General features: G+C 38.2%; 1 protein-coding gene across 1 annotated transcript in view; it reads left to right on the plus strand.

The window, feature by feature from the left end:
* LOC128636300 (astacin-like metalloendopeptidase) overlaps nt 1-23,707 on the plus strand; it is a 231,116-nt gene that overhangs the window by 115,615 nt on the left and 91,794 nt on the right. The gene's annotated exons all lie outside the window — the stretch shown is intronic.

Below are 23,707 nucleotides of genomic sequence, written 5' to 3' on the forward strand. Positions count from 1 at the left end.
GTTAAGTATCAAATAATCAGTTAATTTTAACTTTATGGAATGAACCTTCCATTGCGGTACAGTGGGGGGATACTACCTGGAATCTGAATCTGAATTCTATTCTAGATAAATTTCTATACTGATTTATTATTCAGTTTGCACATGTATTATTTTGATTTATGAGTGGTGTGGTTGAGACCTGATATAATTATTTTAGGTTCTTGTACACACATGCCATTTTAGGATGAGGGTGTGCATTGATTACACTGTTATTATCATGATCGCTATATAATGATCCACTCCCAATGTCACCCCCTATTGAGATAATAATTGAAGCTAGTGTATATATGAGCTTAGTATGGTACACTTTGTATAGTGTGAAATAACAATAACAGGTTATAGAATGTTCTATACTGTGGTATCACTGTGTACAGCGAGGGTTAAAGTAAATAATCACTGTGTACAGCATGTAATGACAATAACAAGTTACATGTGTGATATGAGGGTTCTCTGTCAGTAACAGAATGTTCCATACTGCAGTATCACTGTGTGCAGTGAGGGGTAGTGTAAACAATCACTGTGTACAGTGTGCAATGACAATAACAAGTTATATGTGTGATATGAGGGTTCTCTGTCAGTAACAGAATGTTCTATACTGCAGTATTACTGTATGCAGCGAGGGTTAGCCTAAACAATCACTGTGTAAATGCATAATGACAATAATAAGTTAAATGTGTGATATGAGGGTTCTCTGACAGTCCCAGAATGTTCTACACTGCAGTTTTACTGCGTGCAGCGAGGGTCAGTGTAAACAATCACTGTGTACAATGTGTAATGATAATAACAAGTTACATGTGTGATATGAGGGTTCTCTGTCAGTAACAAAATGTTCTATACTGCAGTTTTACTGTGTGCACTGCAATTGATTTTCTCCAATTGCCACGAATGCCCAAATAAGTGTAATACTCAGGAGCACATACAGTACTACTAACCCGGATCTTACTGTTTCTCTAGTGTTATACACTAATCATGTCAGAGTCTGTTTACACGCTATGGCATCTATTTATCAAGCCGTCAACTTATTTGCATTCAACGGCACCAATACGCTCGCCTAAGATCGCCTAACATCGCTACCGCAGACCTGAATACATTCTCCAAAATGATCAAAAAAGCTGTCAAAAAGACGCGCACCAAGTACGGTGTGATGAGCAGCGGACTGTTGTTAACTAACAGTCATCGATCTCGCTGCTCTTCGGCTTTTTTTACAGCTTTATTGGTACCCTGTCACTAAACACCCACACTATACTGTTTTACCCTCTATAACGCCGCAACTCTAATAAATGTATTAACCCCTAAACCGCCGCTCCCGGACCCCGCTGCAACTCTAATAAATGTATTAACCCCTAAACTGCCACTTCCGGACTCCGGCGCAACTAAATAAAGTGTTTAACCCCTAAACCGCCGCTCACGGACCCCGCCACCACCTACATTATACATATTAACCCCTAATCTGCCGCCCCCTACACTGCCGCCACCTACATTATATTTATTAACCCCTAATCTGCCCCCCCTACACCACCGCCACCTACCTAGATTTATTAACCCCTAATCTGCCTCCCCCAACGTCGCCGCCACTATATTAAATTTATTAACCCCTAAACCTAAGTCTAACCCTAACCCTAACACCCCCTAACTTAAATATAATTTAAATAAATCTAAATTTATTGGATCAGCCAATAGGACTGAACTTCAATCCTATTGGCTGATTGCATCAGCCAATAGGATTTTTCCTACCTTAATTCCGATTGGCTGATAGAATTCTATCAGCCAATCGGAATTGAAGGGACGCCATCTTGGATGATGTCACTTAAAGGAACCGTCATTGTTGAAGAAGACTCCGGATGAAGAGGATGCTCCGCGTCGGATGTCTTGAAGATGGACCCGCTCCGCGCCGGATGGATGAAGATAGAAGATGCCGCCTGGATGAAGACTTCTGCCCGTCTGGAGGACCACTTCTGCCCATCTGGAGGACCACTTCTGCCGGCTTTGTTGAGGACGTCGGCCCAGTTGGGTGAAGACTTCTCAAGGTAGGGTGATCTTCAAGGGGTTAGTGTTAGGTTTTTTTAAGGGGGGATTGGGTGGGTTTTAGAGTAGGGTTGGTTGTGTGGGTGGTGGGTTTTAATGTTGGGGGGGTTTGTATTTTTTTTTACAGGTAAAAGAGCTGATTACTTTGGGGCAATGCCCCGCAAAAGGCCCTTTTAAGGGCTATTTGTAATTTAGTGTAGGGTAGGGCTTGTTTTTATTTTGGGGGATTTTTTTATTTTGTTAGGGGGATTAGATTAGGTGTAATTAGTTTATTATTTTCTGTAATTTAGTGGGTGGGTTTTTTGTACTTTAGATAATTTTTTTTAATTGTATTTAATTGTATTTAGTTTAGGGAATTTATTTAATTATAGTGTAGTGTTAGGTGTAATTGTAACTTAGGTTAGGTTTTATTTTACAGGTATTTTTGTATTTATTTTAACTAGGAAGTTATTAAATAGTTAATGACTATTTAATAACTATTCTACCTAGTTAAAATAAATACAAAGTTGCCTGTAAAATAAAAATAAAACCTAAGATAGATACAATGTAACTATTAGTTATATTGTAGCTATCTTAGGGTTTATTTTACAGGTAAGTATTTAGTTTTAAATAGGAATAATTTATTTAATGATAGCAATATTTATTTAGATTTATTTAAATTATATTTAAGTTAGGGGGTGTTAGGGTTAGGGTTAGACTTAGGTTTAGGGGTTAATAAATTTAATGTAGGTGGCGGTGGTGTAGGGGGGTCAGATTAGGGGTTAATAAATATAATGTAGGTGGCAGTGGTGTAGGGGCAGCAGATTATAGTGGCTAATAAGTATAATGTAGGTGGCGGTGGGCTCTGGGAGTGGCGGTTTAGGGGTTAATAAGTTTAATATAGTGGTGGTGACGTTGAGGGCGGCAGATTAGGGGTTAATAAATGTAGGTAGGTGGCGGCGGTGTAGGGGGCAGATTAGAGGTTAATAAGTATAATGTAGGTGGTGGTTGTGTAGGGGCAGTAGATTAGGGGTTAATAAGTATAATGCAGGTGGCGATGGGCTCCGGATTGAACTTGAATCTGATTGGCTGATTCAATCAGCCAATCAGATTTTTCTACCTTAATTCCGATTGGCTGATAGAATCCTATCAGCCAATCGGAATTCGGCGGACGCCATCTTGGATGACGTCATTTAAAGGTACCTCATTCATCGTTCAGTCGTCGGCCGGGATGGATGCTCCGCAGCGGCGGAGTGAAGAAAGAAGATTGAAGATGCCGCTTCATGGAAGATGCTGCCGGAAGGAAGAAGACTTTGCTGCCGCTTGGAGGAAGACGTCGCCGGGAGGAAGAATTCTTCTTTGCCGCTTGGAGCAAGACATCGCCCGGATCGGATGAGGGGTTCGGCCTGGTGTGGTGAAGACAAGTTAGGGAGATCTTCAGGGGGGTAGTGTTAGGCTTTTTTAAGGGGGGTTTGGGTGGGTTTAGAATAGGGGTATGTGGGTGGTGGGTTGTAATGGGGGGGGTATTGTATATGTTTTTAAATGCAAAAGAGCTGAATTCTTTTGGGCATGCCCCACAAAAGGCCCTTTTAAGGGCTGGTAAGGTAAAGAGCTTTGAACTTTATTTAATTTAGAATAGGGCAGGGAATTTTTTTTATTTTGGGGGGCTTTATTATTTTATTAGGGGGCTTAGAATAGGTGTAATTAGCTTAAAAATCTTGTAATCTTTTTTTTATTTTTTGTAATTTAGTGTTTGTTTTTTTTTGTAATTTAGTTTAGTTAATTTAATTGTATTTTTAGATAGATATTTGTAATTTAATTAATTTATTGATAGTGTAGGTGTATTTGTAACTTAGGTTAGGATTTATTTTACAGGTAATTAGGTAATTATTTTAACTAGGTAGATATTAATTAGTTAATAACTATTTAATAGCTATTATACCTAGTTAAAATAATTAACAATTTACCTGTAAAATAAATATTAACCCTAACATAGCTACAATGTAATTATTAATTATATTGTAGCTATCTTAGGGTTTATTTTATAGGTAAGTATTTAGATTTAAATAGGAATATTTTAGTTTATAAAATGAATTAGATTAATTTAATAAAAATTTAGTTAGGGGTGTTAGGGTTAGATAGAGTTAATATAGTTAATATAAATACTATAGTAACTATATTAACCCTAATATAATTAGGGTTAATATAGTTAATATATATAATGTAATACCTATATTAACTATAATATACTTAGGGTTAATATAGATAACATAGCTGGCGGAGGGGTAGGTAGATTAAATTAGGGGTTAATCATTTTAATAGAGATGGCGGCGGTGTAAGGGGCTTACATTAGGGGTTAATAATTTTAATAGAGATGGCGGCGGTGTAAGGGGCTTACATTAGGGGTTAATAATTTTAATATAGATGGCGGCGGTGTTAGGGGCTCACTTTAGGGGGTTATAGATTTAATATAGCTGGCGGCGGGGTACGGGAGCGGAGGTTTAGGGGTTAATAACTTTATTAGGTTGCGGCGGGGTACGGGAGCGGCGGTTTAGGGGTTAATAACTTTTTTTATTGTTAGGCTAGTGAGGGGGGATAGCGGATAGAGGGTTAGACGTGTTGGGCTATGTTTAGGAGGCGTGTTAGACAGTGCGGGTGATTTAGACTTTAGTCAGGTTTTGTAGGCGCCGGCAGTTTCTAACGTGGCGCAAGTCACTGGCGACTCCAAAAATCTGTACTTACGCAGATTTCTGGACATCGCTACTTTGTGAGACTTGCGCCACTTTAGCAAGTGACGGCGCCGCATATTGGATGGCTCAAGTTGCGAGCTGAAACTGCGGGCAACACGGGTTCCCTCGCTTGCGCCGCAAACTGCGATCTATATCGGATCGCGCCCTTGATTATTACTTTGGTGGGTGGGGTTTCATTTATTATATAGAGGTTGTTTCCTCATTTTTACATTTAATTATTAAAAGTTATTTTTTAATTCCTTACTACTTAGACTAGGAAAGAGTGCTCATTAAACCCTAAACCTTTATTCTTTACTTATATTGTTAAATCCTTTCTTTAGGGGTAGCACTGGACTGTTACCTTTAGCTCAGTTTTTTTTTCCAGGGTCACTGGGTCCTAGTGCCAGTAGCATTTTCATATTACTCTTTATCAAACCAATCATTTTTACTGTTATTTTTCCTGTGTCTTTTGTCTGACAGTTTAAGGGATTTGTTTGCTGCTCTATGGAGAATAGTTAAATCATTTGTTGCTTTATTTGTGTCATATGGAGTATAACTTTAGCTTTTATTAATGAAAGCATTAATTTGATTCATTATCCCCTCAGTTTCCAAGCTGTTCCTATAGATTTCCTTACTTTGTTGGGACCACAGGTAATTAGGGGGCATTCTGTACAGTTGTTTACTGACTTTCCATGTTGGGATTATCTTTGCACTATTGATGTGTAGGACAATTTGGTTATGGTCTGATAGGTAGGACTGGGGTCTTACTATCAGGGGATTGATCTTTCTGATATCCAGGTCTGTGAACACATAGTCATTGATGAGTTGAATGTAAAACTTCCCAGCATGTCTCCTGTTACCCTTCCAGTTACAATGTACAGACCTAATCTTTTAAAAACATCAAGTTTTTTCCCATGTGTGTTTATTATTTTATAATAGCTGTTTCTCTGAGTGTCCATCAGGGTGTCAAAATTCATACTCATTCCAAATATATGTTTATTTCCTTGGCTGGAGGTATAGTCCCTTGCATTGTTTGTGCGAGCATTCATGTCTCCAATTAGCATAATTTGTCCTTTTTTTTGAAAGTTTGAGATCCCCGCCTGCAGTGTATTGAAGTATTCTGGGTCATAATATGGTGATTCCCGTGGTGGAATGTATATGGCACAGAGATAGAGATTGTGAGATGTCTGTACAAGGTTCTTTGATATTTGTATCCACAGATGTAATGCACTTCTCTTCACTGGGGTGATAAATGGTTTAAGACTCTCTTTGTACCACACTAATAGAAACATAGAAACATAGAAACATAGATATTGACGGCAGATAAGAGCCATAGGCCCAGCAAGTCTGCCCCACCTTACCTAACAGTATAAACTTATCTAGTTCGTAGGATAGCCCTATGCTTGTCCCATGCATTTTTAAAGTCCCCCACAGTGTTTGTTGCTACTACCTCTTGAGGAAGTTTATTTCATAAATCAATCACTCTTTCTGTAAAGAAGTGCTTCCTCAAATTACTCCTGAATCTACTACCCTTTAGCTTGAGCTCATGACCCCTTGTTCTTGAATTTTCCATTTTATGTAAAATACCCACAGCCTCAGTTTTACTAAACCCTTTAATGTACTTGAAAGTTGCTATCATATCACCTCTTTCCCTTCTCTCCTCTAAGCTATACATATTTAGGTCATTGAGCCTATCCTGGTAAGTTTTATTTTTTAGACCATGTACCATTTTGGTAGCCCTCCTTTGCACAGATTCAAGTTTGTTAATATCCTTCTGAAGATATGGCCTCCAGAACTGCACACAATACTCAAGATGAGGCCTAACTAATGATCTATAAAGTGGCATAAGAACCTTACTATTTCTGCTGCAAATACCTCTACCAATACATCCAAGCATTCTGCTAGCCTTACTCGCTGCCTTACTACATTGTTTACTAAGTTTTAAATCATCTGAAATAATAATTCCCAAGTCCTGTTCCTCGTCTGTAACAGTCAGTAAAGTGTCATTGAGTCTGTAATTAACATTTGGATTTTTCTTCCCTAAATGCATTATTTTACACTTTGCTGTGTTAAACTTTAGATCCCAGTCGTTTGTCCAATCCTCCAATTGTTGTATATCACTTCTCATTTTGTCTACCCCCCCTGGAACATCCACTCTGTTGCAAATTTTTGTATCATCTGCAAAGAGACATACTTTCCCCTGTAGCCCTTTGCTGATATCGCAGATAAATATGTTAAACAAAACAGGCCCCAGAACTGACCCCTGAGGAACACCACTAGTAACAGCCCCCTCTGCTGAATGAACTCCATTTACTAAGACACTTTGTTTTCTGTCCTTAAGCCAGCATTCCACCCAGTTCACAATTTTTTAATAACCCCCCTGAGAGTCTCCCTCCTTTCTTCTTTTTTGTTGCAGGGATTATTAACTCTTTATAGTCTATAGGGCAAGATGATGCTGTGCTTCTATCTTGCCATGTTTCCTGTAAAGAGATAATATCATGGTTTCTTATATTTTGTCAAAAATCAGGATCTCTGACTTTGTCTCCAAAGGTGGAGGAAGTGAGTCCTTGTATATTCCAGATGCTGATTGTGAGACTCTTCATCTTGCGTTCAGTATATAGTGTGCTAATTAAGCTTTCAGGCTGTGAGAATTAAGGTTTATTTTTTGTTGTTGTTTTTTTTTTCTCTTACAGTTCATTTGTTTTATCCTGGTTTGTTTCTAAAGCTTTTCATATAGTGCATGTAATAGTTCTCAAATTTCCCTATGTTCTGAGTCTGCCTGCATATTTTTTTTGCCTTCTATTTCTTTGGAAGTCTCTGTAGTGGGCACTGTAATGGCTGTTGTTAGTGACCTGTAGGTTCTCTCTGCACTGTCCATTTGAAGGTATCAAGGATCTTTTACTTTTATTCCATGTATGTGAGTACCCACTCCAGTGTGTAGTTGTTCTATCCCTGTTATTATCGGGGGGCAATCTAAATGTGAAGTGAGTATGTTGCGCTCCAGTGTTGTATCTTTTAGATTTTTGGCAAACATACGTACCCACCCGTTTGTTCAGATGTACTTGATCATATAGGTGTGTACAGTTAATGTTGTGGTGTTGGGCCACCATTATGTTTGTGGTTTGAGCAAAAGCATTTAGTTTCATATTGATGGGAATTTATTTCTTGTGATAGTTATTCGGTCTTCCATTGCATTAATATATTTCCCTGGATCTTGCAGTTCATTTGAGCCAGCTTGGATGATTATATATTTTGGTTTATTAAAACTTGGATTTAGAATTCTTTTCTTTTGCTTTTTCCATGTTTATACATTTGTACTGGAGAACTCTCTTACCAGGGAAGAGGCGCTTTCCATCTAGGTATTTGCCATTTGAGTCCATTAAGATGAGAAAATCTGTTCCAGGGGTTTGCCTTGTGTGCTCTTCTGCTTTATTTTTAGTAAGATTCTGTAGTGGTTTCTCAGGGATTTCCTTAGTGGCCCCCAGCATACTGGCCAGCTGCTCTGCTTGGTTTTCTTCTCTGCCCTGGGCTGTAGTCTGTTGTTGCTTGGCAGGGGTCTTAGGGTGTTTTCTCTTGAGCAGATTGGGTCCCTGCTTGCGGTTCTTTCTGCCTTGTTTCTCCCAAGGTCACTGTCGCTGGGTTAGGTACTATTTTGTTCTTTTGAAGGTTTGTTGTTGGTCTATGTGGAGCTATGTATTGGTTGCTTGGGTGACTTTCCTGATGGCGTTTCAGTTCTTCCTTGGTTTTCTTGAGATTACATTTTAATCTTTCATTGTCAACAATTAGATCAGAGATTTGTGATCTGATTTCCTGGATTTCATGTTTGTGCTCTTGCTTAATGGTCATGAGCTCTTGCTTTACCCTTTCTACCCATTTGTTGATTCACGGAACGCTGCAAAGTCTCTTTCTAGTGAGACCAAACAGTCCCTTAGAGCTTTATCAGTTATGGGTGAGTGTTTCACTGTTTTATTCTGTTTCTCTGCCTGTGATATCCTTGCATTTTCAGTTGATACAATGAAGCCCATTTATCAAGCTCCAAATGGAGCTTGTGGGCCCATTATTCTGGCGAGTCTTCAGACTCGCCGGAAACACCAGTTATGAAGCAGCGGTCTAAAGACCGCTGCTCCATAACCCTGTCCGTCTGCTCTGAGCAGGCGGACAGGAATCGCCAGAATTCAACCAGATCGAGTACGATCGGATTGATTGACACCCCCTGCTGGCAGCCGATTAGCCGTGAGTCTGCAGGGGGCGGCGTTGCACCAGCAGCTCTTGTGAGCTGCTGGTGCAATGCTGAATATGGAGAGCATATTGCTCTCCGCATTCAGCGAGGTCTTGCGGACCTGATCCGCAATGTCGGATCAGGTCCGCAAGACCTTTGATAAATAGGCCCCAATATCTGATGAGGTTTTATTTTGTTCTTCTTCCCTATTCACCAAGCTTTTCTGTTTCAGTGTTTTAAACTGTCTTTCAACTAAATCCAGGCAGGATTTGCTTCCTTGTATCATTACTGTGCCGTTGTTATATATATTTATTGTATAAAGCGTATATTTACAGTCTTCTCCATCGTATACAATGATCTGTCTTCCGTTCCCATTTCCCTTTTATTAATGTCAATAAAGTTCTCCCTTAAGGTTTGGTGCCAGGCATCATTTTGCTCTGTATGAAATAATACATTTGTTTTGTGCTTTTTTGGTCTCTATAAGAATAATCAACTAAAAGTAATTCAGGGTTGTTGAGGAGGATGTTTTCTTTAAATCCTTTTTGGGCTGATCCAGTTTTGAGGTCCTCTGGGTATATAATTTCGTAGCTTTCCTGGCCACTTGGTAAAAGGCAATCCAGGGTCTTGCTGTTCCCAGGGTTCATTTTCTGTGCAGTATTATTGCTTATGTATGCAGAATTTATATTTGTTTAATCCAAAGTAAAAGTGATATAAACTAGTTATAATCTCCAAAAAGATTGTATTCCGGTAACCTTTAGATCTTGTTAGGATTTAATTTGCATTCCAAGTAGTAGAAGACTAGTTTTCATGCATTAAAAGGATGTGATGTTTATCTTGTTCCAGGGTATAGAGGTGGTAATAATATTTAGTTGAGACTTTTACTCTCTCTATGAGTAGATTCTAGGTTTTCCAAGTAGAAGTAGAATTGTATTGTATTATATCCAGTAAAAATTCAGAAGGTTACCTTAATTCTCACAGCCTGTTGTTTAGAAGTTCAGTAGCATCTTGTTTTCATCATCAAATTTATAATCCTGTATTATCTCCAAAAAGATTGTATTCCGGTAACCTTTAGATCAGGTCCCTCCTTTCAGATGTAGTCTGCTCTATTGCCATCTGCAGCACAGTATTTCTGGTACAGCGCGGAGCGTTCTCTTCATGCGATAACCCCAGTACAATGAAGCTTGAATGCAAGGTACCTGTTTAAAAATGGGGTACCTTGCATTTGTATTGGCTGACATTTTCAAATCAGCCAATAGGATAAGAGCTACTGAAATCCTATTGGCTGATTTTAACAGCCAATAGGATTTCAGTAGCTCTCATCCTATTGGATGATTTGAAAATGTCAGCCAATAGGAATGCAAGGTACCCCATTTTTAAATGGGTACCTTGCATTCAAGCTTCAGTGTACAGTGGTGATTGTATGAAGAGGAAGCTCTGCGCCTCCACAGCTCCGCATCACCGGGATGAAGATAGAAGATGGTCCCGCGATGGAGGAAGGTGTCGCCGCCTGGATAAAAACTTCTCGCTGCCTGGATGAAGATAGATGACCAGACTTCAGGAACCGTGAGTAGATATTCTGGGGTTAGTGTTAGTTTTTTTTTTTCATTTTTTGGGGTGTTTTTTTTTTTAGATTAGGGCTTTTGGCAGTAAAAGAGCTGAATGCCCTTTTAAAGGCACTGCCCATAAAAATGCCCCTTCAGGGGCAATGGGGAGTTTTTTTGGGGGGATTGGTTTGGTGGGGGGTTTAACTTTTAGGGGGGACAGTAATTTTTTAAGGTAAAAGAGCTGTTTAACTTAGGGCAATGCCCTACAAAAGGCCCTTTTAAGGGCTATTGGTAGTTTATTGTTAGGTTAGGGGGTGTTATTATTTTGGGTGGCTTTTTTATTTTTATAGGGCTATTAGATTAGGTGTAATTGTTTTTATTTTTGATTATTTAATTTATTATTTTTTGTAATCTTAGAGTTTTTCATTTTTCATATTTTTAGTGTTTATTATTTTTTGTAATGTTTGATTTTTATAATTTTTTCGTAGTATTAGGTTTATTTAAATTTTTTATTTAGTTTTTTTATTTTTTCATAGTATTAGGTTTTTTTAATCATGTAATTTACGATTTTTAATTGGTAGTTTTTTTATTTTATTAGAATAGCTTTGTTAGGTTAATTTATAGTTTAATCTTAGTTTTTTTTTTATTTCACAGGTAAGTTTTTATTTATTTTAAGATAGTTATATTGTAACTTTTAATTTAAGTTAGGGGGGTTTTAGGTTTAGGGGTAATAGTTTAATTTAGTGTTTTGCAATGTGGGGGGGCGGCAGTTAAGGGGTGTTTAGACTAGGTGTTTATTTGAGGTTGTTAGCTTTAAACATAACTTTCTTTTCCCTATAGACATCAATGGGGTTGTGTTACAGCGATTTGCCATTCCACGATTGCAGGTGTTAGTTTTTTCTAACACTCTCTCCCCATTGATGTCTATGGGGGAAAGCGTGCACAAGCACGTAAACTCAGCCCTTGGCTTTTTTGCGGTATAGAGCTTAACGCACCATAATGCACAGCACAAGGAGTTTTTTCATTAACTCGTAATGGCAGTGCTATGGAAAGTGTGGTACCGCTCATTTTATTGTGTTATTTACGCACCTGGTATAGTGCAAAACTCGTAATTTAGCCGATTGTTATTTGTCTAGAACTGATACTGGAAATTATATGTGTTGCCTAACTTGTTGAACAGTTACTTTGAACTGTAAATAAACAGATCATGTGCCTTTTTCAAAGGTGGTTTTCTTAACCCTAAAGGGTTTGCGGGCTGACAAGTCATCGATGGTGGGGAATACAGACACTGCTCTGTAGAAGCCAGTGGGTTTTGAAGAGAAAAACAGAATCAGTCTTAGAATCAATTTTGTTGTGAATACTTTGCTGCAAACTACAGCTAAACTGCAGGAAGCTAAAGCTGCACAGCAGCAGGGCACATTCACAGAGCAAGAGATTACTGCAGCTCTGCAACAAATGATACTTGAAAGGCAAATACAAATGCCACAATCCAAGTTGTGGAAACTCTGAGGCAAGCTGCCTGCAGCATGATACAACAGGAGATTCAGGTCTTGGTCAAATGTCTAACTATGATCACTGAGGGATCCACCCAGAGAACCAACTGTTATATTTAGAAGATCCACAGATACTGAGGTGTACCTTCTGACATTTGACTGTTATGAGAGAAGGATTGCCTGGTGTGAAAGAAGGATTTCCAGCAAGTGAGTAGGCAAGCATACTAGCTCACTTTTTTAATGGAAACCCCAGAAGAACTTTCTAAATCAGGAACAAGGAGGGGACTATTGCAAGCTGAAGGGTGAAATCTTGGCATAGATGGGAGTTACTAAAACAGTACATGTTCAACAATTTAATGCTTGGATTTTCTACCCAGATAAACCTATCCAGTCCTAGTTTTGTTTGATCATATTTATTTGACTTATACTGGATATTAATGTTTCAAGCCGCATTGTGGAACTCCTGGTGATGCATTGAATCTTGGGATGTTTACCAGCAGGGACTGACTGGGACCAAAATTAGGCTTGGACATTTTAAGGCAGAGCAGACCACTCCCCCATTTATTATATGACCATTACTCAAAAATTACAAGTATAAGGTATTCGTTTAATTGTAATTAAAAAAAAACAACCAAAGCTTATGGAGTTCACAATTAAATAAAGAATAACTGCTTATTGGTTATTAGACGGTGCAGTCACAGTTACTATCACACAAAATCGTGGGCACCTGAGCACTGTGAGTAATCACATAAGCTGCTGAATCAGAGAGAGAAACAATACATCCACAGGTACCCATATGTCCAGACAAAGCACCTCAGACATCCATAATTACACAAAAATAGACACCCTCAGACATCAACAGGGACCATCAAGAGGAGCTGCTTCTCTATGATTGTTGGTCTTTCCCCTTGGTTAGTACAAGCCAAAGAATATGCACTTGTATAAATATGGTAGCAGGTTTTTCTGTACATCAATACAATATGGGTAATACTAGTGGGATATAAAGGTCAAAATTAAAATATGCATGGGTGCATTTAATTTTTAAATAGAACCATTTTTATAATATACTTCCATTAGCAAAAATGATTCTAGCAAAGTCGATATGGTGCCTCAAAATAACTTTTACTAGAAGCATTTTTTTTATGGAAGTATATTGAAAAAATGCTACCATTTAAATTTGAAATGCACCCATGCCAATAAGCCTGCCAGGGGTCAAGTCCTACAACAAAAAGTGTGGGAACTCACCAAAACTTCCACCCTCCCCCTCACAATAAATATTGTTTTTATATATATATATATATATATATATATATATATACACACAAACTGTTTTTATATGTATATAATCTATACACTGTGGTTAATGAAAGCAAATAAGTAAATTAAATCCAATGGAGTGTTGAATAGTTGCCTTTGGGCCTTAGTATCCTCCTCTGTCATAGAGGCCTCTATTTATCAAGCTGTCAACCACAAATACGCTGGAATTCCGCAGCGTATTTGTGGCGAGCCTGATTCGCCGTAGTTATCAAACCCTACAGACCGGCAAAAGTAGAATATAGTGACGTAACATACGATCCGCCGGTCTCAGTCCGACACAGATCGATGGTTACGTCACTACAGATGTTCCGAACGCAAGTTCGGCACAATCTGACTACTTTTGGAAGTTATCTAAAAACTAGCAGGTACGCTCGCCACTATTCCGGCCCTGCGTACCTGGTTTTCAATCCGCCGCCCTGGAGGCAGCGGATTCCATAGGAATCAATGGGAGTCTGACAGCAGCGAAAGCTCATGTTTGCTGCTGCCCGATATCCCATTGATTCCTATGGGAAATGTCTACACCTAACACCCTTACATGTACCCCGAGTCTAAAAACCCCTAATCTGCCCCCCCTACACCTCCGCCACCTACATTATACTTATTAACCCCTAACTAAATAAATTGTTTAACCCCTAAACCGCCGCTGTTTAACCCCTAAACCAGGCCTAAGTCCTCAACGAAGCCAGGCGAAGTCTTCATCCAACCGGGCAGAAGAGGTCCTCCAAATGGGCAGAAGTCTTCATCCAGACGGCATCTTCTATCTTCATCCATCCGACGAGGAACGGCTCCATCTTGAAGACATCCGACACCTAGCATCCATCCAGACCGACGACTACCCGTCGGTCTGGATGGACGCTCCGCGTCGAATGTCTTCAAGATGGAGCCGCTCCTCGTCGGATGGATGAAGATAGAAGATGCCGTCTGGATGAAGACTTCTGCCCATCTGGAGGACCTCTTCTGCCCGGTTGGATGAAGACTTCGCCCGGCTTCGTTGAGGACTTAGGCATGGTTGGGTGAAGACATCTCAAGGTAGGGTGATCTTCAAGGGGTTAGTGTTAGGTTTTATTAAGGGGGGATTGGGTGGGTTTTAGAGTAGGGTTGGTTGTGTGGGTGGTGGGTTGTAAAGTTGGGGGGGTATTGTAATATTTTTTACATGTAAAAGAGCTGATTACTTTGGAGCAATGCCCCGCAATAAGCCCTTTTAAGGGCTATTTGTAATTTAGTATAGGGTAGGGATTTTTTATTATTTTGGGGGACTTTTTTATTTTATTAGGGGGATTAGATTAGGTGTAATTAGTTTAAAAATCTTGTAATTATTTTTTATTTTCTGTAATTTAGTGTTTGTTTTTTTGTACTTTAGTTAATTTTAGTTAATTTTAATTAATTGTATTTCATTGTAGTTAATTTATTTAATTAATTTAATTATAGTGTAGTGTTAGGTGTAATTGTAACTTAGGTTAGGATTTATTTTACAGGTAAATTTGTTTTTATTTTAATTAGGTAGCTATTAAATGGTTAATATCTATTTAATAACTATTGTACCTAGTTAAAATAAATACAAACTTGCCTGTAAAATAAAAATAAATCCTAAAATAGCTACAATGTAACTATTAGTTATATTGTAGCTAGCTTAGGGTTTATTTTATAGGAAAGTATTTAGTTTTAAATAGGAATAATTTAGTTAATTATAGGAATTTTATTTAAATTTATTGAAATTATAGTTAAGTTAGGGGGGTGTTAAGGTTAGACTTAGATTTAGGGGTTAATATGTTTATTATAGTGGTGGCGGTGTAGGGGGGGCAGATTAGGTGTTAATAAATATAATGTAGGTGGTGGTGGGCTCCGGGAGTGGCAGTTTAGGGGTTAAACAATTTATTTAGTTGTGGTGGGGTCCGGGATCGGCAGGATAGGGGTTAATAACTTTATGTAGGTGGCGGCGGTATAGGGGCGGCAGATTAGGGGTTAATAGATATAATGTAGGTGGCGGTGGGCTGCGTGAGCGGGGATTTAGGGGTTAATACATTTATTAGAGTTGCAGTGGGCTCTGGGAGCGGCGGTTTAGGGGTTAATACATTTATTAGAGTTGCGGTGGACTCCTGGAGCGGCGGTTTAGGGGTTAATAACTTTATTTAGGTGCGGTGGGGTCCGGGAGCGGCGGTATAGGGGGTAAAACAGTATAGTGTGGGTGCTTACTGATAGGGTAGCAAGAAAGCTGCAAATAAGCCAAAGAGCAGCAAGATCGATGACTGTTAGTTAACAACAGTCCACTGCTCATCGCATCGTACTTGGTGCGCGGCTTTTTGACAGCTTTCTTTATAATTTTGGCGAACATATTCAGGTCCGCGGCAGCGATGTTAGGCGATCTTAGGCGAGCGTATTGGTGCCGTTGAATGCAAGAAAGTCAACGGCTTGAAAACTAGAGGCTAGAGTCTCACCCACTTAAGGTGCAATAGTCCTATTTCTGCTGAGGGGATCTAAATAACCCCAGAGCAAGTCACACATAAATGTAAGAACCATGTGTTCTACACAGTGCAGGGTGATCACACAGAAGGACCACTGAGAGACTTGCATTTAGTGTATTGTAGGAAGTGTTACTGCCAATTACTAGAGGATTACACTTTACCTCTTACCAGACTGTGCTCCAGCTCCTCCCACTAGCAACGGAAGTATTTACTGAAGTGTTCTCTATCTAGAAGGAACTTAGTTCCTCCTGCAAAAATAGTGCATGAACTCCGTTCCCATGCGTTCCTGCTCGACTTGACCCCTGAAGCCTGCCCTTCTTTGGGCAGGATGAGAGGGCACCCGCCCTGGGCCCTGCACTTTAGGAGTCTCCACACTGTCATCAGGGGCTAGGGTATGAGAATGTGCAACGTGCATCCTGTATTTAGTTTATGAAGAAGTGTTTATGGTATCAGAAGGTGTAATATATAGTATTATTCTTTATATAGGACACTGAATGTTGGGACATGGGTGCCATAAGGAGGACAGGGCATTTAGGGTAGGGAAATATAGGGTTGGGCTGAGGGACCCCATTAATGCTAAAGGTGGCCCTGTATGCACATTTCTATCTCTTTTTAATTATTTAAAATTTGTACTTAGAAACTTTTGTGAAAACACAGACAATGTGAATGTGAATGGGAAAAGGATAAAATCTTTATTAAATTTAGGAAGCATGGTAACAAAATGTTTTGTTTTTAAGACAGATTCACTGTGATAAACATGAATATCCCATGGCTATTGTTAATACTGAAAGTCCATAAACGACCACTAAAGTCAAAATTAAACTTTCATGATTTAGACAGAAAACACAATTTCAAACAACTTCCATTATCTAAATATGCATCATATTTTATTTGCACTCTTTCTGAGGGACCAGCTCCTATTGGGCATGTGAAAGATTCACAGAAAATACATCTATGCATTTTGTGATTGTCTGATGGCTGTCACATGATGCAATGGGAATGAAAATGAAACTAACTGAAATTTGTCAGAAAAAAATATACTAATCATGTGAAAATGAAACTAAGTGCTTTTGCATTGTCTATTTATTATGCATTTATTGATTATGTAATTCTAAAGTGTCTAGCGGTTCTTTAAGGTATTGCAAATTAGGTGTAATGGATGAGCTCGAAGAAAGGGAAGGGGGGAAGATGTGTGTCTATAAATATCAAATAATCCACTTAAAGGGACACTGAACCCAATTGTTTTCTTTTGTGATTCAGATAGAGCATGCAATTTTAAGCAACTTTCTAATTTACTCCTATTATCAAATGTTCTTCGTTCTCTTGCTATCTTTATTTGAAATAGGAATTTAAGCTTTTTTTTTATTCAGAACTCTGGACAGCACTTTTTTATTGGTGGAGGAATTTATCCACCAATCAGCAAGAACAACCCAGGTTGTTCACCAAAAATGGGCCGGCATCTAAACTTACATTCTTGCATTTCAAATAAAGATACCAAGAGAATGAAGAAAATTTGATAATATGAGTAAATTAGAAAGTTGCTTAAAATGTCATGCTCTATCTGAATCACGAAAGAAAAAATTTGGGTTCAGTGTCCCTTTAAGTGAAAGATATACCACTGTAAGAAGAGCCACTTAAACCACAGTATCAGCTCCTAAGTGTAATCATTACCTCCAAGGGTCACCTCCTCAAAAGCAATGCCGCCTAAGAGGATATCAGACCTGCTGTACATAAATGATACCAGGTCCCATTATGCCAGGGTGCAGAGACTAGTACACATTAGAGCACTGGATAGCTGATACTTTCGGCGTCTTTTACCCTCCCGGTGCATGGTCCCATCAGCTGGCAAGAGTGAAAAGAGAGGAGGAGTGGGTACAGGCTTGCAGTGTAAGTTTGTGCTGTAACAAGCAATCCTGCTGGTGATTTGTAGAAATAGGAGAAGAGCGGATTTGCTTGGTAAAAACAAGTATTCTTTATTTCCAAAATGTAAAAATTTCCATGGAGGAATAAAGTGAAAGCAGGTGAGCGTAACACCGAAGGCTTAATGGATTATCTCACTCATGAAATAGTAGAGCAGAATTATGTTACATATAAAACATTTATTGTCCCTTTAAGACACGTGCACGCTCCTGAGATTATCTAGATATGCTTTTCAATAAAATAATAAAGTAAATAGGCTAATAGAAATATTATGTTATATTGGAAAGTTTTTAAACTTGAGTTTTCAGTTTGAATAAAAATACTTTTTACTTTCATGTCTCTTTAGGGCACCAATATTCAAAACATTGAGATTTTCAAAGAAAAGGGGCAAGGCTGAGCAGTGCCGGCGAGCGTGGTTGTCTCTCCCATAGAAGTCAATGGGAGCGTGTCGTCACTACTCACATGGCCGACATCAATATATAAAATGATTCATTGTTATATTTGCATATAAAACAAAATGTAATTAATGTTGCTTGTTGTGTTTATTACTTGTTATTAAAGACAGTATAATTAAAACTATAGTTCTACATAACTGCATGCTACTGACAGTATAACATACAGTAAATATGTATTAACATATATATCTGTTATCACTAATAAACACAACAAGCTAACATAAATATATTTTAATGTATATGTAATACTTAAAACAATATGCATACATTTCATTTTAAATATTGAATATCAATGCAAGGCCAGAATACATTGGCCTCTATTTATCAAGCTGTCAACCGCAAACACGCTGGAATTCTGCAGCGTATTTGTGGCAAGCCTGATTTGCTGTAGTTATCAAACCCTACAGACCGGCAAAAGTAGAATATAGTGATGTAACATATGATCCGCCAGACTCAGTCCGACACAGATCGATGGTTACGTCACTACAGATGTTCCGAACGCAAGTTCGGCACAATCTGACTACTTTTGCTAGTTATCAAAAAACTAGCAGGTACGTTCGCCACTATTTCGGCCCAGCGTACATGGTTTTTAATCCACGCCCTGGAGGCGGCGGATGCCATAGGAATCAATGGGAGTCTGACAGCAGTGAAAGCTTATGTTCGCTGCTGCCCGATATCCCATTGATTCCTATGGGAAATTTCTACACCTAACACCCTAACATGTACCCCGAGTCTAAACACCCCTAATCTGCCCCCCCTACACTGCCGCCACCTACATTATACTTATTAACCCCTAATCTGCCGCCCCTGCACCGCCGCCACCTACATTATACTTATTAACCCCTAAACCGCCTCTCCCGGAGGCCGCCGCAACTAAATAAAGTGTTTAACCCATAAACCGCCGCTCCTGGACCCCGCCGCCACCTACATTATATGTATTAGATTAGATTAGATTCGTTTTATTGTCATTGTACAAAGTAGAAAAACAGAGACAACGAAATTATATTTGAAAATCTAACCAATCCTATACACAGATGGCACTATAATGGTAAAAACTAATAGATAGCAAAAAATTCAAGTGACTTGTGCAGAAAATTTCTATACCACAAAAGTAAGTAAAATGTAAGTGTAATAAAGTGCAAAAAAAAATCAGTTCCATACAAAAAAGTATATATATGTGTAAAAAAATGTAATAAAAAATTAGTCATCTTGCACACATATGTGTACATTTGCATTATATATATGATGTGAATCATGAGTGTTTTATATGAATCATATGTGTATTTTATATTATATGTGTTATGTGAATATAAAGTGAGGTAAAAAAGAACCATTAACAGGATAATCAATAAATTAGATTAAAACCATTAATTTAGCACTTTCTTCAATATAATAAAAAGATCTAATCATCAGAAGGATAAAAAATTAAAAAAGGCTATGAGCATATGAGAGATTTTTAAAAGTTATTATTTAGCAGAGTAATGGCTCTTGGGAAAAAACTATTCCGTAATCTAGCAGTTTTTCCTTTTAAGCTTCTATAACGTCTCCCAGATGGTAAAAGGGCAAATAGTCTGTTGCTAACATGGAAAGGATCATGAATAATTCGATAGGCCTTTAAAAGACTTCGTCTGCTTTGAAGATCTTCAATGGTAGGTAACTGAGCACCTATGATATACTGGGCGGTTTTAACAACCCGTTGCAGAGCTTTGCGATCAGAATTAGTACATACCATACTGTAATACAGTTGGTGAGAATACTCTCAATAGTACAGCGATAAAAATTAATTAAAATCTGAGTAGATAAATTAACTTTTTTCAGTGTTCTTAAAAAATAGAGACGTTGTTGTGCTTTTTTCACTAAAGTTGAGGTGTTCAAAGACCAAGTCAGATCCTCAGAGATGTGTGTGCCCAGAAACTTGAAACTTGGTACACGTTCAACCTCAGTTCCATTTATATGAATGGGCAATTGTAAACATTGATTAGATTTCCTAAAATCAATAATAATTTCTTTAGTTTTTTTTAGTGTTTAGGTCCAGGTTGTTCTCAGCACACCAAATAGCCAGTTGCCTTATTTCTTCTCTATAAGCTGATTCATCGTTGTTACTGATCTGGCCTATCACAGTGGTGTCATCAGCAAACTTGATAATACTATTGGATACATACTTAGGCAAACAGTCATGGGTAAAAAGAGAATATAGCAGTGGACTCAATACACACCCTTGTGGAACACCAGTATTAAGGGTCAGAGTAGATGAGGTGTGATTACCAATTTTTACCAATTGCGGTCTGTTTGTCAAGAAGTCCAGAATCCAGTTGCATAATAAAGTATTTATGCCAAGATCATGGAGTTTGGCAACCAGCTTAATAGGAACAACTGTGTTAAATGCCGAACTAAAATCAATAAACAACATTCTAACATAGGTGTTATTGTGATCTAAATGAGTGAGGGCAAAATGCAGAGCTGACGAGATAGCATCTTCTGTTGACCTATTAACCCCTAATCTGACCCCCCTACACCGCTGCCACCTAAATTAAATTTATTAACCCCTAAACCTAAGTCTAACCCTAACACCCCCTTACTTAAATATAATTTAAATTAATCTAAATAAATATTCCTATCATTAAATAAATGATTCCTATTTAAAAATAAATACCTGTAAAATAAACCCTAAGATAGCTACAATATAACTAATAGTTACATTGTAGCTATTTTAGGATTTATTTTTATTTTACAGGCAAGTTTGTATTTATTTTAACTAGGCAGAATAGTTATTAAATAGTTATTAACTATTTAATAACTTCCTAGCTAACATAAATACAAATATACCTGTAAAATAAACCTAACCTAAGTTACAATTACACCTAACACTACACTATCATTAAATTAATTACCTAAACTAAATACAATTAAATAAAATTATCTAAAGTATGAAAAAAACAAAACACTAAATTACAGAAAATAATAAAATAATTACAAGAATTTTAAACTAATTACACCTAATCTAATCCCCCTAATAAAATAAAAAAGCCCCCAAAATATTAAAAATCCCTACCCTACACTGAATTACAAATAGCCCTTAAAAGGGCCTTTTGCGGGACATTGCCCCAAAGTAATCAGCTCTTTTACCTGTAAAAAAAAATACAATACCCCCCAACATTACAACCCACCACCCATACACCCAACCCTACTCTAAAACCCACCCAATCCCCCCTTAATAAAACCTAACACTACCCCCTTGAAGATCACCCTACCTTGAGACGTCTTCACCCAACCGGGCAGAAGTGGTCCTCCAGACGGCCAGAAGTCTTTATCCTATCCGGGCAGAAGAGGACCTCCAGGCGGCATCTTCTATCTTCATCCATCCGGAGCGAAGCGGGTCCATTTTCAAGACATCCGACGCGGAGCATCCTTCCAGGCCGACGACTACCCGACGAATCAATATTCCTTTAAATGATGTCATCCAAGATGGCGTCCCTTGAATTCCGATTGGCTGAATTCTATCAGCCAATCAGAATTAAGGTAGGAAAAATCCTATTGGCTGATGCAATCAGCCAATAGGATTTAGCTCGCATTCTATTAGCTGTTCGCTTTATATAGGGGTACCGCTTTATCCCTATTGCCTGATTTTAATCCCTTGGAATATTTTGACGCCTCTTAGCACTTTCGACTATCGAGGGCTAAGTGTTTTAGTGTTTTAAAATATATTTTTAAAATGCTTAAAGGGACACTAAATTCAAAATTAAGATTTAATGATTCAGATAGAGAACACAATTGTAAATAACTTTCCAATTTACCTCTATTATTAAATTGTGCACAGTCTTTTAATATGCACATTTTCTGAGACACCAGGTCTACGTGCAAAAATTCACTGCATATACATATATATGTTTGTGATTGGCTGAAGGCTGTCACATGATACAGTGGTAAGGAATAATTTAAGTATCTGTGAAAATTGTCAGAATAAATTCTGCCAGTGTTATTGTACTCTCTTTTTATGATGTATTTGTTGATTAGGTAATTCTGCCGTCTTTAATGGTCCTGTGATGCTCTTTAGTATGGGTGACAGATTTTTTTTACAGTTCACCATCCCTTTAAGTTTTTAGGATATCTCCACTGCTCTATTCCAAGTATTTGCTTCATATTAATATTGAGTAGTGACAAATAGGAATGTAGGCTTTTTTACATGAATTCGCTAATAACAGTAATGAGCTGGCAGGCTGAAGTTAACTGGTTATGTTTTTATTATTTGATACTAAATTATAAACAAATGTAGAGAGGGTTTTGCCTATAAAAAATAACCTATAATGAGAATTAATTTGCTTTTGTCAAACCTAAAAGCTGTTTTATCAATCAAATTAGATAGTCATCTTTTAACTTTTGTACTGCATGTATTTCCTTCATTATTATTATTATTATCAGTTATTTGTAGAGTGTCAACAGGTTCTGCAGCGTTATAAACATAGGCGGTATACAAGGTAGCATTTATAGGGATCAAATAGGTAGAGGGCCTTGCCAAGAGTCACACTGTTGTAGTAAGCTCTTATGAAGGTGATCTGCAAACAGTTGGACTCTTAAGCTTACATTCTAAGGGGGTTTATGGTGGATAGCAATGGAGGAGAGGAACTGATATAAGGAAAGGTTAGTGCAGGTTGTATGTATCTCTGAATATTAGAGTTTTTAGGGAGCGCTTTAAGCTTTCAAAACTAGAGGAGAGTCTTGTGGAGCGAGGCAGAGAGTTCCACAAGATGGGAGCCAGTCTGGAGAAGTCCTGTAAATGGGAATGAGAGGAGATAATGAGAGGAGGAGAGTAGGAGGTCACGAGCAGAGTAAAGGGGACGGAAGGGAGAGTATTTGGAGACAAGGTCTGAGATATAGGGGGGAGCAGTGCAGTTGAGGGCTTTGTATGTCAGAGTCAGAATTTTGTGTTTAATCCTGGAGGCAAGAGGAAGCCAGTGAAGGGATTGGCGGAGAGGTGCAGCAGATGAAGAGCGACGTGTAAGGAAGATGAGCCCGGAAGAGGAATTCATAATGGATTGTAAAAGAGCTAGATGGCAGCTGGGGAGACCAGAAAGGACGGAGTTGCAGTAGTCGAGGCAGGAGAGGATGAGAGAGTAGATTAAAATTTTAGTTGTCTTTTGTAAGCATATGTCTAATTTTAGAGATGTTTTTAAGATGGAAGTGGCAGGATTTAGCCAAGGCCTGAATGTGATGAGTGAAAGAAACATCTTTCATTTATGTTTGGGTGACATGATGGCACATTGTAATGCCACATGGTAACTACACATGTTTAGCCCAGAGGAGACCAACTAGGTCAGGAGGAATCACATTGAAGTTTGTACTTTCTAAGCCAGAAAGTAAATTGTGGGAAAAGAAAATATATACAGAAATGAAACTACACACTTAACGCGTTTCAACCATTGAGACATATCCATAGACTACAAACTTTACAATTCAGTTCCTTTAAAAAGACACAACAAATTTTGCTAAAACAAAAACTGACATGGACTTACTTTGATCATTCTTAA

The sequence above is a fragment of the Bombina bombina genome, chromosome 7 (genome assembly GCF_027579735.1).
Source record: "Bombina bombina isolate aBomBom1 chromosome 7, aBomBom1.pri, whole genome shotgun sequence".
Taxonomy (NCBI): Eukaryota; Metazoa; Chordata; class Amphibia; order Anura; family Bombinatoridae; genus Bombina; species Bombina bombina.